General features: G+C 35.3%; 1 protein-coding gene across 1 annotated transcript in view; it reads left to right on the top strand.

Annotated features, from left to right (window-relative positions):
* Positions 1 to 15,158, top strand: part of Arf6 (ADP-ribosylation factor 6) — a 187,276-nt gene that overhangs the window by 828 nt on the left and 171,290 nt on the right. The window lies entirely within an intron of this gene.

Raw genomic sequence — 15,158 nt, 5'->3', positions numbered from 1 at the left:
ATGATTTCTGTATTTAGTTCTTGTTTTGACAGATGTTACGTTATAAGTCTGTATCTCAAAAACATTTTATAGAAGACAAACGAGAAGTTTTAAGTAGTTGATTCGAAAGAAAAACTATTGAATTATCAGTTGTAGTGCAAAAATTGAGGATACACTGAAATTCACAACTAATATATTATTAGATAGGTTAGGCTATCATTTTTGCAGGAAAATTATAACAGTTTCAATGTCTGCAATATATTTGTAATAATTGTATTTTTACTTACGTTTTGAAAGTACCCCTATACCAGTTGTTACGGGTTAGTATTTTCCAGCATACCTGTATCCAGAAATTTTGTAATACTGTACTGGCAAAAATAAACTGCAATTAGGTTCTTACACATATTGTAGGTTATCTTCTCATATGATATCAAAATCTAACATTTAAAATAAAATTAAATGATTATGGGTAACTTATTAACAATAATTTTGATAGACCTAAATTCACCTATTAAGTATGAGTTGACTGATGATTTTGACACGTGTACAGACAAATCAAGAAGACTTGCATTCATTTCTGAATGGAAAAAAAAAAAAAAAACACGTTCTTTTGAGAACTAACTTAAATGCATGTCAGTTGTAGACCTAATCGTAATCAGACATTATTTTTAGTATTATTTAGGCCTAAAACATAAACGTGATAAGTACCGGGAGTAAAAATTAAGTTCGTAATTATTTGCTTTAGCTATACTGTTCATATCGACTATTTCTGCACTTCTTCCTGTGTGACTGTCATCCAACTTTGTTTCAGACTACTCCTTACTCTTCGGAAGTTAAGTTAGGTTAGATTGGGTTAGGTTAGTTATGTTATTTACTTATATGTTAAACGACGCCATGTCACAAACACAATGCACTATGTGAATGATGCTACACTTACCTCACTGTTGTGTAGATGTCTCAAGTTTGTCCCCACCCTAAACCCTCTGTTCCAAGTCTCTCCCTTCATTTTCTCTAGGGGCATATTGGGCACGTCATCAATTAGCCTACGGTATCGCTAAAGTAAATAATTACGTTTAAGAACATATTCCTTTCCGTCAGTTTGTCGAGAATCCTGCGTGTCGTTTTGTAGTTATGGGTAGTGTACTGTTGAAATCAAGTGGTTATGTTTTGTTATTATATAGCCTATCTATTTATTATTTAAGTAACGCTTTCTGTTTACTAATTATTTTAACTTTTGTGAGATTGGTTGGTGCTACTGTTAGATTAATTTGCATACGTCAGACTGTCACATTTCAATCTTATTGGCCTATCATTTGTCATGTGGTATCTTCTCCAAATAAATTCATTTTATTTGAGTTGCGAATATCTAAGTATCTTTTCGTTATATAATTTTTTAACTTTTTAAGTGAAGAACATTCATTAAGTCTTCTTAAAGCTCTTTTGTCAGATACCGAATAGATCCATCTGGAGAAATATTATTCTAAAATTTATGGGTAAGCCTACACTCTTAAACTATAGGAAACGACATCACCCTTAGGTGAAATATATGAAACAAATAAGTCGCATGTAATCTTAGAATTGGTGTCAGTGTTGGAATCTGGCAGTGTGCTTGAAGATTAGCTATAGTTCACAAAATTTAAACTAACCTGATTGCTGGTATTATTTTATTAATTATACTTAATCTCAAGTATGTTAATAGCCTATGAGAATGTTCATTCATCTGTCGACAAAGATGTGTAGCATACCACTGCTGTCTTACTGAGTTTATTACCTTGTTTGTATAGCCTATGTATGTTTCCTGTTTTCATTAATGCTAATGTTATTCCTTTCGGGAACTGAGTTTACTCTTATAAGAGAACTGTTGATGTGCTCATATTGAAACCTTTCATTGTATTGCTCATATACTGTAGATTAACAAAGGAGATACACATATAAAAAAAACTGCGTCTGTAAAATTGACTAAAATATTACCGAAAAATTGAGTAGGCCTACCTCTGAGCCATCAGTAAGTGGTACTTATTCACCTGTCACAGCACGTCATGTGACAGAAATTCACACATAAAGGCTTCTCAACCACTCTGTTTAAGTATACGCTGGTGTTTCTTAATGCAGTATTTAAGTAAGTTCTCACATCTTTACAGTTAATTCGGGCAGTTAATTTTTTATATTTGTATATCTGTTGTGGAGATGTAACTATGTGCTCAGTTTGAGTGGAAGTTTCACATGAACCAGTAACAGTTCCCATGAGCAGAGTTACAAACTTTAGGCTGGAAGAGCCCAGATTCAGAACCAGATAGGCTTGATTTTTCATTCTGCATGATCATTTCTACCTTCTATAAAAATTGAGTAGGTCTAATTTGTCTTCACTTCACTGGAAGTAAAGTATAGAGTATGGTGCTGACCACATTACCGCATCTTGTCCGGAGGCTTAGAAAGCATTGGAGCTCCATTTTCAGGTAAATCTCTATAAGTACTGATTTTGTCCTTTCGAAAAAAAAATTCCAAAAACCCCCGATTTTTACCCCAAAAATTAATACACTTAGAAAAAATGAGCGGAAAGCTTTAAAATTTCGAAAAAAATTCAAGAGAAAAAAATCAGAAAACTTCCAATTTTCACAAGTATCTTCAAAAATAAAATAAAAAAAAAAACACACAAAAGTACAAAAACAAAAAATAAATTTTAATGCTTTCCTCTCATTTTTTCTAAGTGCATTAATTTTTAGGGCAAAAATCGGGGAGTTTTGGAATGTTTTTTGTCAGGACAGAACCAGTAATTAGGCCTACTTACAGGCCTAGATATTTACCCAGATTTCCAATCTGCCTTCAAACTTGAGCCACAATTTTCACATACGTATTTATCACACAAAACAACATGACGAAAGAAAAACCCACGCAATTCTTCTTCATCCTTACATAACCATATAAATTCCATAGCACATATACTGCAATCTCCACAGAAATCACTATCACGAGACGTAGAAGTACATGCTCCTTCATACTGTTCTCCTTCCATCACCAGAACTAATGTCAAAGTGACAGAGTCAAAAGGAAAACAACCAATATCGAACTGTTACATCATCAAATATCGACTTATACACATCTAGCTCGCGATAGAATCTTGCACGGACTAGTTAATAAAAACCTGAACTAACCAAATCTAACCTTCGTATATGCAAGATGTGTAACCACAGCACGAAGGAAATTGCTTGATTTAATCTGAAATGTATACGCGAAAATAAATTCACGTAGTAAATATCACACCACCCCGACACTCCGTGACAAGTCACCACATGTATCACAGCAAAACTGTTCCTGTTCTCTTATAAACATAAAAACAAAATGGCTCACCACCACTTCCAATCGGCCGATATCCATAAGTACGTAAACATAATAAATCTAACTATGATTCTTTTCCGTTCACTTTTTCTAAGTGCTTCCACATTAGAAATAATAATGATAAACTTTTAAAACATTAAATTCATAAAACACCAAAACAAGTACTCAGATAATTACTCATTTGGTATTTTCCTGCCCTATGTACACGTAATTGTATATGGATATCTTGCCTTTTGTCAGTTCTCTTAGTCACACTACATTAACAGCACAATAAAACTCTTACAGTAAACTGGCACTAATTAAGCTTATCAGATACATTGCTGATGGGCTGACTACTGGTTGCTATAGCCTGGTTCATGAGGACATAGGGCCAGAATTAAGGACTCCTATTGGTTCCAACTACCTGCCATTGTCTTGACCTGCTCCATGTAAACAGTAGGTAGGTTAAATTTTGTCATTTTCTCTCTCAGGCTTCATTAACATGTCTTCTGGGTTGTCCTCTTTCTCAGGCTCTTGTGTGTTGCATTCGAAAGTGTCCCTGTATATTTCTTCAGTAGGTAACCTTCTGTAGCTTGTGGTCAAACCATCTCCATATCCTCTTCAAAATCTCCAAGTCCATGGGCCTCTGTTAGATAACCAGTTGTTCAGTCACTAAATACGAGCTGATGGACTGAGGTAGAAGAAATAGCACATGGAATTAGTAATAGATTTCCTTCTTACGGAAATGTTGAGAAAAATAATCAGGGCTGTCTCTTGTCTTTCGTACTAACTTGAAATGTGCAAGAAAAGCAAGAGAGGTGTTTGATCTTCAGGAAGGAGGGATGCTTGACTCTCAGCTTTTGACAGATGCATTTGTGATCACATTAAGATACTCTCTTCGACAATTACCCTACATTCTGATCTAGTGAAAATAGTATGGCTTGACATGTTTAGAATTTATTGTCCAGTTTCAGTCTGTTCATAGGAAGTAGAGTAAAAGGTTTGTACAATGGGGAAACTGGATTGTCTTTGTTGTTAGAACAATAGATTGTAGACATGGCAAGATGGGAATTGTTTTTCATACTGTAACTTCGAGAATAGCTCTGGATTTCACCCATTCTCCTATACAAATTGAGTGTACTGGGTATTTTTAGGGTGAAAGGTAGTCAGAGTATCAGAGTATGGAATGGATCATATCTGCTTCATGTGCCAAGATCGAGAAAACAAAGAAACTACCTTTCTGCTTCTTGTGTTTCTCATTGGTGTGTATTCTGATATTTTAACTTGAATTCTGTATGCATTTTTATTTGTTGACAGGTTAAACAAGATTTGGAACAAGTGCACAATACTGGAGCCGCTAGATTTTCACATATGCCAGATATGCATTAATTCAAGTGTATTACGGGATGGGGAATAAAAACTCTTATCTTTTATCTACCATTTTCCTATTTTTCTCCGTCTCTTCTTACTTTCTACTACCTTCACTGCAATTTTATATCAACACACACACACACACACACATATATATATATATATATATATATATATTTTAATTATAATTAATTACCATGCTAGAATCACCAGGAATTGATCCAGAAACCTTCTGTTTAGTAGTCTTTCATCGTAACTAATTGATCACAAAATTGCTAACAAATTCGACGTTAAAATTCTTTACAAGACATACTTTCAGTGGTGTATGCAGAATTTTATTGATGGGGGTGGGGGGAGGAGTCATTAATATTGTTTACAATTTATATTATCGGTATTTTAAATTTTGTGTATTATTATTATTATTATTATTATTATTATTATTATTATTATTATTATTATTTACCTCTGATTGAGGTTCTGACTGATATATACATCTAATATCAGGCAGTACAACTCGACGGTGTCAGAGGAAGAACAAATTGTTTGTCTACATCTGAAGTCTGATTAGTGTAACATGTATGCAATGGAGGAGAAAAGGAACTGGCAACCCTACACCATTATCTCCTGGACTAGTTGCCTCATATTGTAAGTGGTGCATTGTTGTATCACTTGTGAGGTTCAGACTTTTGGACAGTTGACTGAACTATTATTATTATTATTATTATTATGTTACGGTATATTCATTAATATTATGCTATGTTCTAATAGAACATATTCATGAATATCCATATAAAATCTTTGAAACATAATTTTTTCACACCCATCCAATTCTTAACAAATTTTAACTTGTTTAATGTTGTATAATAAAAAATGCTTGCGTTATTATTACACTTACACAAAAAGTTTATATTGAAAATATGGACTGTTAAATGCACAAAATGTTAAACATTTCACAATGAAGTCAGAATTCAAACTAACGAACTGGTGAATACCCTTCTTAAAATGAGTTTAAAATCGACAATGCACAATATTTAACATCTCCATTGCAGAACTGTCAAAACAATCTTTTCAATAAGTTTCACAAGTTAAAGTTTATATTGTGTCAGCTTCATTTTATTACAATGTCGGTACTATGCGGTAGGTTTCTCTATAATAAAGATAGCATTGCTGTAATTTGAACGTGCCTGAACACTAAGCACAGGGATTATATTGAAGAAGTTGTAGGAGGACTATGCTTTATGTCAGTGTAGATTTTGTTACTCTGACAGTGAAAAATTATAAAAGGGGAAACAATTATGGAAAAAAATTCTTAAATGTAAATATAACATTAAAAAAAGTTCTAGGGGCAGGAAGTTCAAACCGGGTAACCCTCTCCCCCCTTGCATACGCTCTTGTATACCTTCGATAATGCATTTCAACTGTCATGTAATACTGAAATGATTTCAATTCAAAATTTTCAAATGATATTTGTTATAAGTTGTTAGTTTTTTATTACTTCAAAACTTCATATTGACAATTCAACAGTACAAATGAAGACAGCGATTTAGATATAAGATTTGTACTAAAATTAATTATTATGTATATATTTATGTATGATACTGCAGGGGGCAAGCCTCCTGCTAAGCGTCAATATATATTCGCTATAATCCTTCTATATTATGCCTAAACCGTCAAAAACCAATATAGTGCATAACATAGATACAAGTGTCAGGGTTAACAGTAATGCCTATAAGATGTAAGAGTAGTCCAGAAGTGGCAGATGTGAACAACTGAAGATTTCTACACAATTGTGATAAGTCCACTCTGGTATTGTGCACTTGAGTCCAAGATTTAAATTCTATTAGAAGTGCAGATAATTATTTTCTTTAAGAATGGAAAAGAGGGAAGATTGGGTTTGCAGTGAAGGATCTTCCCTTTGGCAGAAACTGTGAATGAATGAAATGAAAGATTGTAGAGATTTTTTTTTAATTTGGCTGCAATTTTTCTGTGTTTACACTTCTTTAACATTGTCTTAGTGGCCTTACTTTACATCATTCTCACGACACTTTATTTTTAAAATTTGTCAGTAATGTTTTCACCAGATTTTGCCTTCATACCCATTATACTGTATTTTGTATAGGGATTTTTTCCTTCTTCCTGTCATTCTTACCAAAGTTATCTTAATCTCTTATTTTAGGATGTTTTTGTTCTTATGTTCATACTTAATATTATTGCTTTCGTAAATGGCATAGCCTAACTTACTTTTGGGAAAGAAGTTTAATAACAATAACAATAATAATAATAATAATAATAATAATAATAATAATAATACTTGGCTGCTGCATGAGTCAGAGCTGTGGGATCAATATAATTTCATAATTATTATCGAAACCACTTACTCAGTGACTAAAATATAAAACTACAGGACAAGTCAAACTTAAGGGACTATCACTCCTGATTGATATCTACCAAACATCACCAGTTCTCGCAGATAACTTTTTGCCATTTCATGGCACTACAGCCTGGCAAGTGATCTTTTGCTATCAGAGTGATGGTGATAATCAAGCTAATCATGTTTACTAGATTGTTTATGATTCATTTATTAATCACAAGAAATTCATAGGATTGCACAATGTTTGGGTGATATACTATTAAATGCAAGAACAATGTAATGTAACTGATTATGAGAAACGCAGAATGAGTTGTTGGTTACCACTAGCCTAGATAATATATAACAGATAGCTCATCCCTATGTTAAAATCGGTAGCACTTTGAAGAGAACAGACACCAGTCCACCGTAAACGAACACGAGATGGCAGTGCAGTCGGTAATGCAATTCAAATTGGAGTTGTGACGTGACTCCTTATGTAACAACTAGATGGCAGCATAGTAATCTTGACAAAAGTTATTACCGTCAAAGCCTATAAGGCCGAGCAATCTGGGTATAATATGATCTAGGCCACTAGTCAACAGACATGCACTGGGGCTTAAAAGGGGGACGTTGAGAGGAAGGGGACTTCGGAAGCAGAGCTTCTCAGTACACAAATATAAAACAAGAAAGAGAGCCGTGACTTAGGCTATTGATGAAGTGTAGATCTACAGAGTCTGATTCATGAAGGATACAGAAGTAGGCAGATTTACAATTTGTGATCGAAAAGGTATATCCAGTGTTTACATGCATGCTATGCCCAATTTACACTTCTGTATATTGGCGCACTAATAGTCACCTAGTCCAAGGACAAATTTAGGAGAGTGCAAGTGAAATTTGTTCTGAGATGTTGGGGTAAGTTTTCTCAGGATACTTTGCTCTTGATATTACTCAAATCAAGGTGTCCACTTGTAACGAAAGACACGAAAATAATCGAAAGGTAACTAATTTATGATGAAAGTAACAAATTTAAAGGATTGGAATGATAGAGGGTAACGAAATTACTTATATTGTACTGCTTCATTTATTTAATCTTGGTGGCATTGCCTGAGCTGTGGTGATAGGTAGTCAGTGAGGGGGTGGATTTTAGCATATTCGCATGTTTTATTCCTTAGTTGCAAATCATATGCTGCTACTATATAAAAGAACTTCAAATTATTTCTAACCAAAGGTCAAGATTTGATAATGCATATATGTGCATATTTAAGGGGTTAATGTATGTGCCTTTAGCGCATATAAAAGCATATTTTGTTATTTTTTTAGCAATGTGTTGCTTCAACCAAGATTAAGAATACGGAAAATCCGAAAAATGGAATGCAGAAGAAAGTCAGACAGTAAGTGTTCATAGGCTTCTTTGCACTCGATAAATTCGAATTTCGGCACTTGTCAACAATAATATAGGCACGATAATGCAGTTTTCTGCTTTTTACTTACCAATGTGCAAATCAGAATATTTCATTTTATTATAGTGGCAGGTCTTAGAAACTTCGACAGTGTGTAGAGTACATTGTATTTTAGAACAGCTTAGCTGCAAGAAAATGATCAATTTTGAATTATTTTTATCAAAGATGCCCAACAAAAAATATGATAGATGTGTACTGCTTAAGCAGTGGATTGAAGGATACTCAACTTTAGCAACTAACGGTGTCTAAACATTCTTATATGTCACCGGCGTAGCTCGGTCAGTTAAGGTGCTTGCCTGTCGATCCAGAGTTGCACTCGGGCGGGGTTCGATTCTCGCTTGGGCTGATTACCTGGTTGGGTTTTTTCCGAGGTTTTCCCCAACCATAAGGCAAATGTCAGGTAATCTATGGCGAATCCTGTGCTTCATCTCGCTATCACCAATTCCATCGACGCTAAATGACCTTGTAGTTGATACACCGTCGTTAAATAACCAAGTAAAAAAAACATTCTTATATATAAACAAAAACCATCAATAATAGAATTTTTTTTTTTTTTTTTCAATTTTAAGAGTGCATATTTTGTTACTTTTAGCGTATATATCATGGTTTTAAGTGAATTCATGTTTTGCCGTTTTTAGTGCATATTGTAGCTTTTTAAACAGCAACAATGTGGTTTTTAATTATTACTTTTAATCACACACCCGTCAACAATGGGTATTCCACTCAACACTGCAATACAGTAGTCGTTATTGCACTCTACAGAACGACAATGACTATTCACGTGGATTATTGAGAACAACAATGTACTCCTAATCTCAACTAATGTTCACAAAGCACTATTTACAAAACAAAACTCTCAGTTGATCAGTTCACAGTTCGTTCGCCTTGTCTAGTTCTTCTAGCTCACTCACTCAAGTTCACGGTACGTCGAACCCCAAGCCTTCCAGGTAACAGTTCACTGCACTTCGAACCGAAGACTTTCAGATACAATTCACTGCACTTTGAACCCAAGACTTCAGGATACGCCGCACTGACCTGGACGCTGCCACAGTTGCGGACCTACTCAAGTTCATTGCACCCCGAACTCAGATCCACTGTATACATCTCCGCTAACTAGCTCTGTCGCAGCTGACTGGCTAAACTAAACTGACTCGTTTTTGTGGCTCACTTGCCCCTTTTATTTATTAGATCACACATTCTCGAATGTACTGCGTCGCGTAGCTTCTACGAAACGTCAACAGGATTGCGCCTCTAGAGACTTCTCCTGCTTTCTCCGCTCAGTCGCATTCGCTTTTCTTCCCCTCTCACTTCGCACAGCAGCTAGCGTCTCGTAGTTTTCCCTCTCCTAGCACCGCGTCCCAGTGCCCACCGAAGCTCGAGCCTCGCCTTCCTGCGCCCTCTCTCCGCCGGACGCGCGCGTAGACTCCCGAGGCAACGAGAATCTTCCAGCACGGTTACCACATTATGAATCCGCCCCGTAGTCATTACATATGCGAATCTTATACAGTCTAGAATTCTATAAGGCTGGGAGAGAAGTTGGCTGCGCTTCCATTGAACTGAAGATCAGAGAACTTAAAAAACAAGCCTTCTTCTTCTGATTTAAGGATATTAAACTATAGCACTTAGGCACAAAAGACCTGTTGTGTACCTCATAATCTGGAAATCAACCTAGAAGACCGCAGTGCGACACAAGCCTTGTGATACAACTGTGATTTCCCGAAATTCCTCAGGAGACAGTATATGTTTCCCGAGATAATTATGCCACGTTTGGCTTAAAACTGGGCAATCCAGCAATATGTGAGGTGATGACTCTACCTCCATCTCACATTTCCTACAAATTGGGTCGTTACTAAGGTCCAAAATGTGAAGGTGCTTATTTATATGGCAATGTCTAGTTTAAAGCCCAGTAACCTATCGTAGAATTCTCCTATCCAAGGCAGGAGTTTAGTTTTGGTTCTGCGATAGGAAGTTTAGCGTGTTTCATAGGTGTTGCAGATTTCCAGGCTCCTAGTAGTTCTTTCATCATATTCTTCTTTAGAGCCTGTTTGATTACGTATAAACTTAGAGATGCCAACTCAAGGTTCTGGACCATAGCATTGGATTGAGGTTCCATGCTTGGCCAATAGGTCGGCTTGTTCATTACCGTACACTCCACTGTGTCCGGGGACCCAGATGAGTTGTGCTTTATTTCTTCTGGATAGAGTTTCCAGGGTAGTTCTGCATTCTTTAACCAACCTGGAGTCGATTTAGTGCACCCAATGCAACCTGGCTATCAGAGCAAAAGGAAACAAGTGTGATGACAGATCGTAAGATGACTGAAATGTGTTTGTTTTTTCATTGTGCCTAAAATAATTATTAAGTTGTGGTAACTAAAAAGTAACTAATTATTTTTGTTTCACATTTTCGGTAGACAGCCCGTCAAATTCTCTATTATATCGTCATGAATCTATGAGATGTGTCTGACTTTGCCAATCAAAATTATGTCGTCCTGTGTTTCATTTATGGGCAGCCATTTTAGTTGAAAACAGGTTAAGAAAGAAATAGGAAAAAAAAAAAAAATACACACACTCCTTGATCTTTCCTTTTCTCTCTATGTAAAAAAAAAAATCAATCATCGGTGTACTGATGTTAGCTGTTGCACTAATGGCAACCTCTCTGTGAAAGATGTTGAAAGTGCAATAATAATAAGTAGAATTTGTTTTAGTTGAAATGTGAGTAGGCTAATTCTTAATAATAGCGCGATCTTGGAGGTTATTGGACTTCAAATGTAACAATTGTAATCTCTTTGTGCATAATGTACTGCGTGAGAGTTCTTAAACCTTGTCTTGTAATATAAGTGGCCAGGAATAGCGTTTTTAAAGTTAAACATATTTTCAAGGCTACATAGGCACTGTTGCGAATTCTGTGTAAACATATTTTCAAGGCTACACAGCCACTGTTGCGAATTCTGTCTGACCTAGTACTTATATTTGTATGAAACTAACCACTGTTATACTACATTTTAGTGGAGTTCAGCTGTGACTAGGCGTGAGTTTGTGGGATGGTGAAGATAACATCTATGAGGTATTTTGTTGACATTGTAGGTTTCTTCATGTTTTTTTCTTTCCGTTCTTGCTTCACAGTCGCTAGTTTATCTCGGTTTGAAATGGTAGTATATTTAAAGTAATCATATAACATTTAAGTTATAGTGTGAAAGCAACCCTTACGTTAATATCAGAAAACTTGTAAAATAGTCAATCAGAACTTAGTTTATTTACGATATGAAATTTCTTTGAATTTTGTTAAGCAGAATTTTTTAATTTTTAAAAATATTTTATACAAAGTGTAGTGAGAAAGTATTGTAATATCGAAAAAAAATAATTTCGGTATATTTGGGAAAACATATGAAGCGTACTAGTGTAACTCTGAAAGTATTGAGAATATAACCCATGTTTATATGAAATTTTTGCTCAAAATGTCTTCGAGGGTATCCTCCGTAAGTGGCGGTAACTGGTCGTGAATCATCCTATATACATATATACGTGTTCTGCCCATGAACAGGTCTTTCACTGCAAAGCCAGAATTCTTCAATCTTTCCTATTTTCTGCCTTTTAATCTCCGCATATGATCCACATATCTTAATGTCGTCTATCACCTGATATTTTCTTCTGCCTCGAACTCTTCTCCACACCTTATATATATATATATATATATATATATATATATATATATATATATATATATTTCTCCGAATTAAGCAACTATGGAAAGGAGCTTGACGAATCTTTGAAATAATGTAAATGTTCATTTAGAATACAACAGACTTCCATCTAAAGTCCACTTCGTGTAAGGTTTGCTTTCCTAAAGAGACTATAATTTCATTATAATAATAGAAAACCTTGAGATTTTCGTTCTTTGAACTAAAATTATCTTTTTTTCCGAAACTGTGAAAATTTTGGGATTTGGCAAGTATTTTTTAGACAGTGTTTGCGTACATTTAACACAAGGTTACTTGTTAATGTGTAAAAAATGCGTAATGAGAAAGTATGTGTCCTTTACATGACACCGATTTTTTGTGAATATTAAAGTGTACTGTGACAACGAACAATATACGCGAATCCAGTTGTTGGAATATATTAGTCATAAATTCACTTGAAACTAGTGCCATCGAATATCAAAATAACTTACTATTGATTGCTATTAAGTTAATATAAGTATATGGCGAAATTGTTATGCTTTCGTACCTATTTCAAGGTTTTTTAATGGTAGGTCTTTCGTCTGCATGCAGCTTTTAGGTTTTTTATTTCAACGTAAAGAATTATCCATACAATTGCTTCATCTGACGTGAGAGACATTTCTTTTATCCAATTACTTGAACACAGATAAAATTATGTATAATTTTCCCAGTTCATAACACAGTAAACTAGCCTGTTGCACGCTATTGTACGCGGGAAGTGGGTTATATATTTTGTTTTATGTTTGGTCAAGATAAGCAGTGTTGTATTAACAGATATTGCTTTATGAAAGAGGAGATGTGGTTGAGTGGGAAGCTGTAAAAGCCTGTGTTTTCACATATTTTGTAGATATTTACCCTAAGGGAAGAAAACAGAGATGGCAGCTCCAGTTGTAGCTGCGTTTGCGTGCGTGCGAAATTCACGTGAGTGTTCAGTTCTCGCATGTGTTTGCGACTATTCGAATTCCTACTAAATTAATTTTGATAACCATATTGTACATTTTTTGAGTTTGTTAATGAAGTAAATTTTATTTGGTGCTACGAAATAAAAATAGAAAGTGATTATAACAATGAATATAAAGCATATTTATATAGAGATGCGACTATTAACTTAGTGCAGGCGTTCTCAACCTGGTGAGCACGAGCACCATTGTGAAAAAAATATAATAGAAAAAAAGATAATTTTCATTAGTTTTAATAATTTAACAAAAATTTTGGTCTTGTAAACCAAATATAAGGAACACCTTTTAAAACTTCAGAAAAAAGACTACATCTTTTCTGTTTTAATGACATTTGGTGCTCTTGTGATGTGAGTAAAAATGTGCTCGCGAGCACGAATGCTCCTAATGTTCTCCTTTCAATGTATCTTCGTCGTACAGCCGGAACAAATAATGTTCCTATCTAGAGGCGGCCAGTCCTTATGTGCTACAGTGCAATGATAATTTTTGCTCAAATGTATTTGTAATATACCATAATATTTGATCTGTCATTTGAACTATTTCACGTGGTTAGTTCATGACGCGTTATTAGAGTATTTAGTCTTCGCTCTTCGGTGCCTCAGGGGGTTCGTTGTGCTACTCAGAACTTTACATGAGAATGTAGACAATTATGCGCATGTGCGAAGCTGAAATCACTGCTCTGATTGGCTATTTTTACGCGGGAAAGTGCTGTAGTCAGCTTCAGCACGACATAGCTTGGAGATTGCAAAAGTAAAGCGTAACGAAAGAATGCTTGTTTGTGGAAGAACTCGGAACTATTGGTGTTTGGTAATTCAAATATCCGACTGCTGTTGCCATCTATCTGTGAGGTTCCTCCTAAATCAGCCAGCAAGCGACGGAAAACGGAATCTCAGAAAATTGAAGCCAAGGAAGTATGTGACCGTATAATTCAGAAAGCTATCCACCGTTTCCAGTCTTTAAGCTACCTAGACGCAACAAAATTGTTAAACAGCAAAATGTTTGACAATTTTTCGCATAAATTTCCTGAACGCGAACTTGAGGTTGCTGTCAACAGCTATCTGTACTGAACAAAAGAGGGTTAAAGACACAACTTAGAGTTCTATACGGAAAAGACCGAACTTCCGAAATATAGATGGCTGTTCAATTGTTACAATACATGGTGTCCAACAATTTACAGGGTCCATTCTGTGAAGTACGAAGTTGTTAAATATTTTGGTTACAACACCAATGACCACTGCTGAGCCAGAAAGATGTTTTTTCTTGCTTGAAACGCATACTTAAAAATGTTTTTATGGAACACTATGTCCCAGGATCGTCTCACTGCTTTTGCAATTCTGTCAACAGAATAGAGTGTGATGTCCAAGATGGAGGGGTTTAACACCAGGGTAATTGATAAGTTCTGCAGTAGGAAGGAACGTCTTATGGACTTCATATTTCGTCACTAGGCGAGTCTCAAATTAAGATAAATACTTATAAGTGTGTACAGTAGGCCGACATAGAGATTGTAGCACACTCATCATTTTGACCACTAGCCGCTACTGTACCTATCCATTCATTATACTATTTTAACAGCCTAATAGACCTTTCCGTATTTCATTATGTACAATATAATCCCTTTGAATTCAGTGTAAGCTTAGTCAGAAAAATCAAAATCATTCAGGAGAGTAAGATTGCTGCTCGTGAGGAACTTGAATTGACAGACCTCTAGTCCTCAGCGCTGAAATATCTGTTTTAAAAGGAGAAATTCCTGGCCTTTGGGAAGCAGAAGATACAAAAAGGTTCCAAATACTACGGAATGTTTGTCTCAAATGTGTATGTTCGAGACGACCCGCCTATGCAAGAAAACTTTCTCACTTATGAAATACCTCAGTAAGAAAGGACTTTCACGATTTCACATCTAAGCGACCTCCCCTAGAGCATGGCTGAAATTTGGAATAACATTCAAGTTCAAGAGTCTCATTACCTGGCGAGTATTTTAAAAATGTATCCTTTATCTGATATTTTATTTATTT

Source organism: Periplaneta americana, chromosome 17 (assembly GCF_040183065.1).
Source record: "Periplaneta americana isolate PAMFEO1 chromosome 17, P.americana_PAMFEO1_priV1, whole genome shotgun sequence".
Lineage (NCBI taxonomy): Eukaryota > Metazoa > Arthropoda > Insecta > Blattodea > Blattidae > Periplaneta > Periplaneta americana.
The sequence above is the reverse complement of the archived record's forward strand: the minus strand, read 5'-3'. Positions and strand labels throughout refer to the sequence as shown.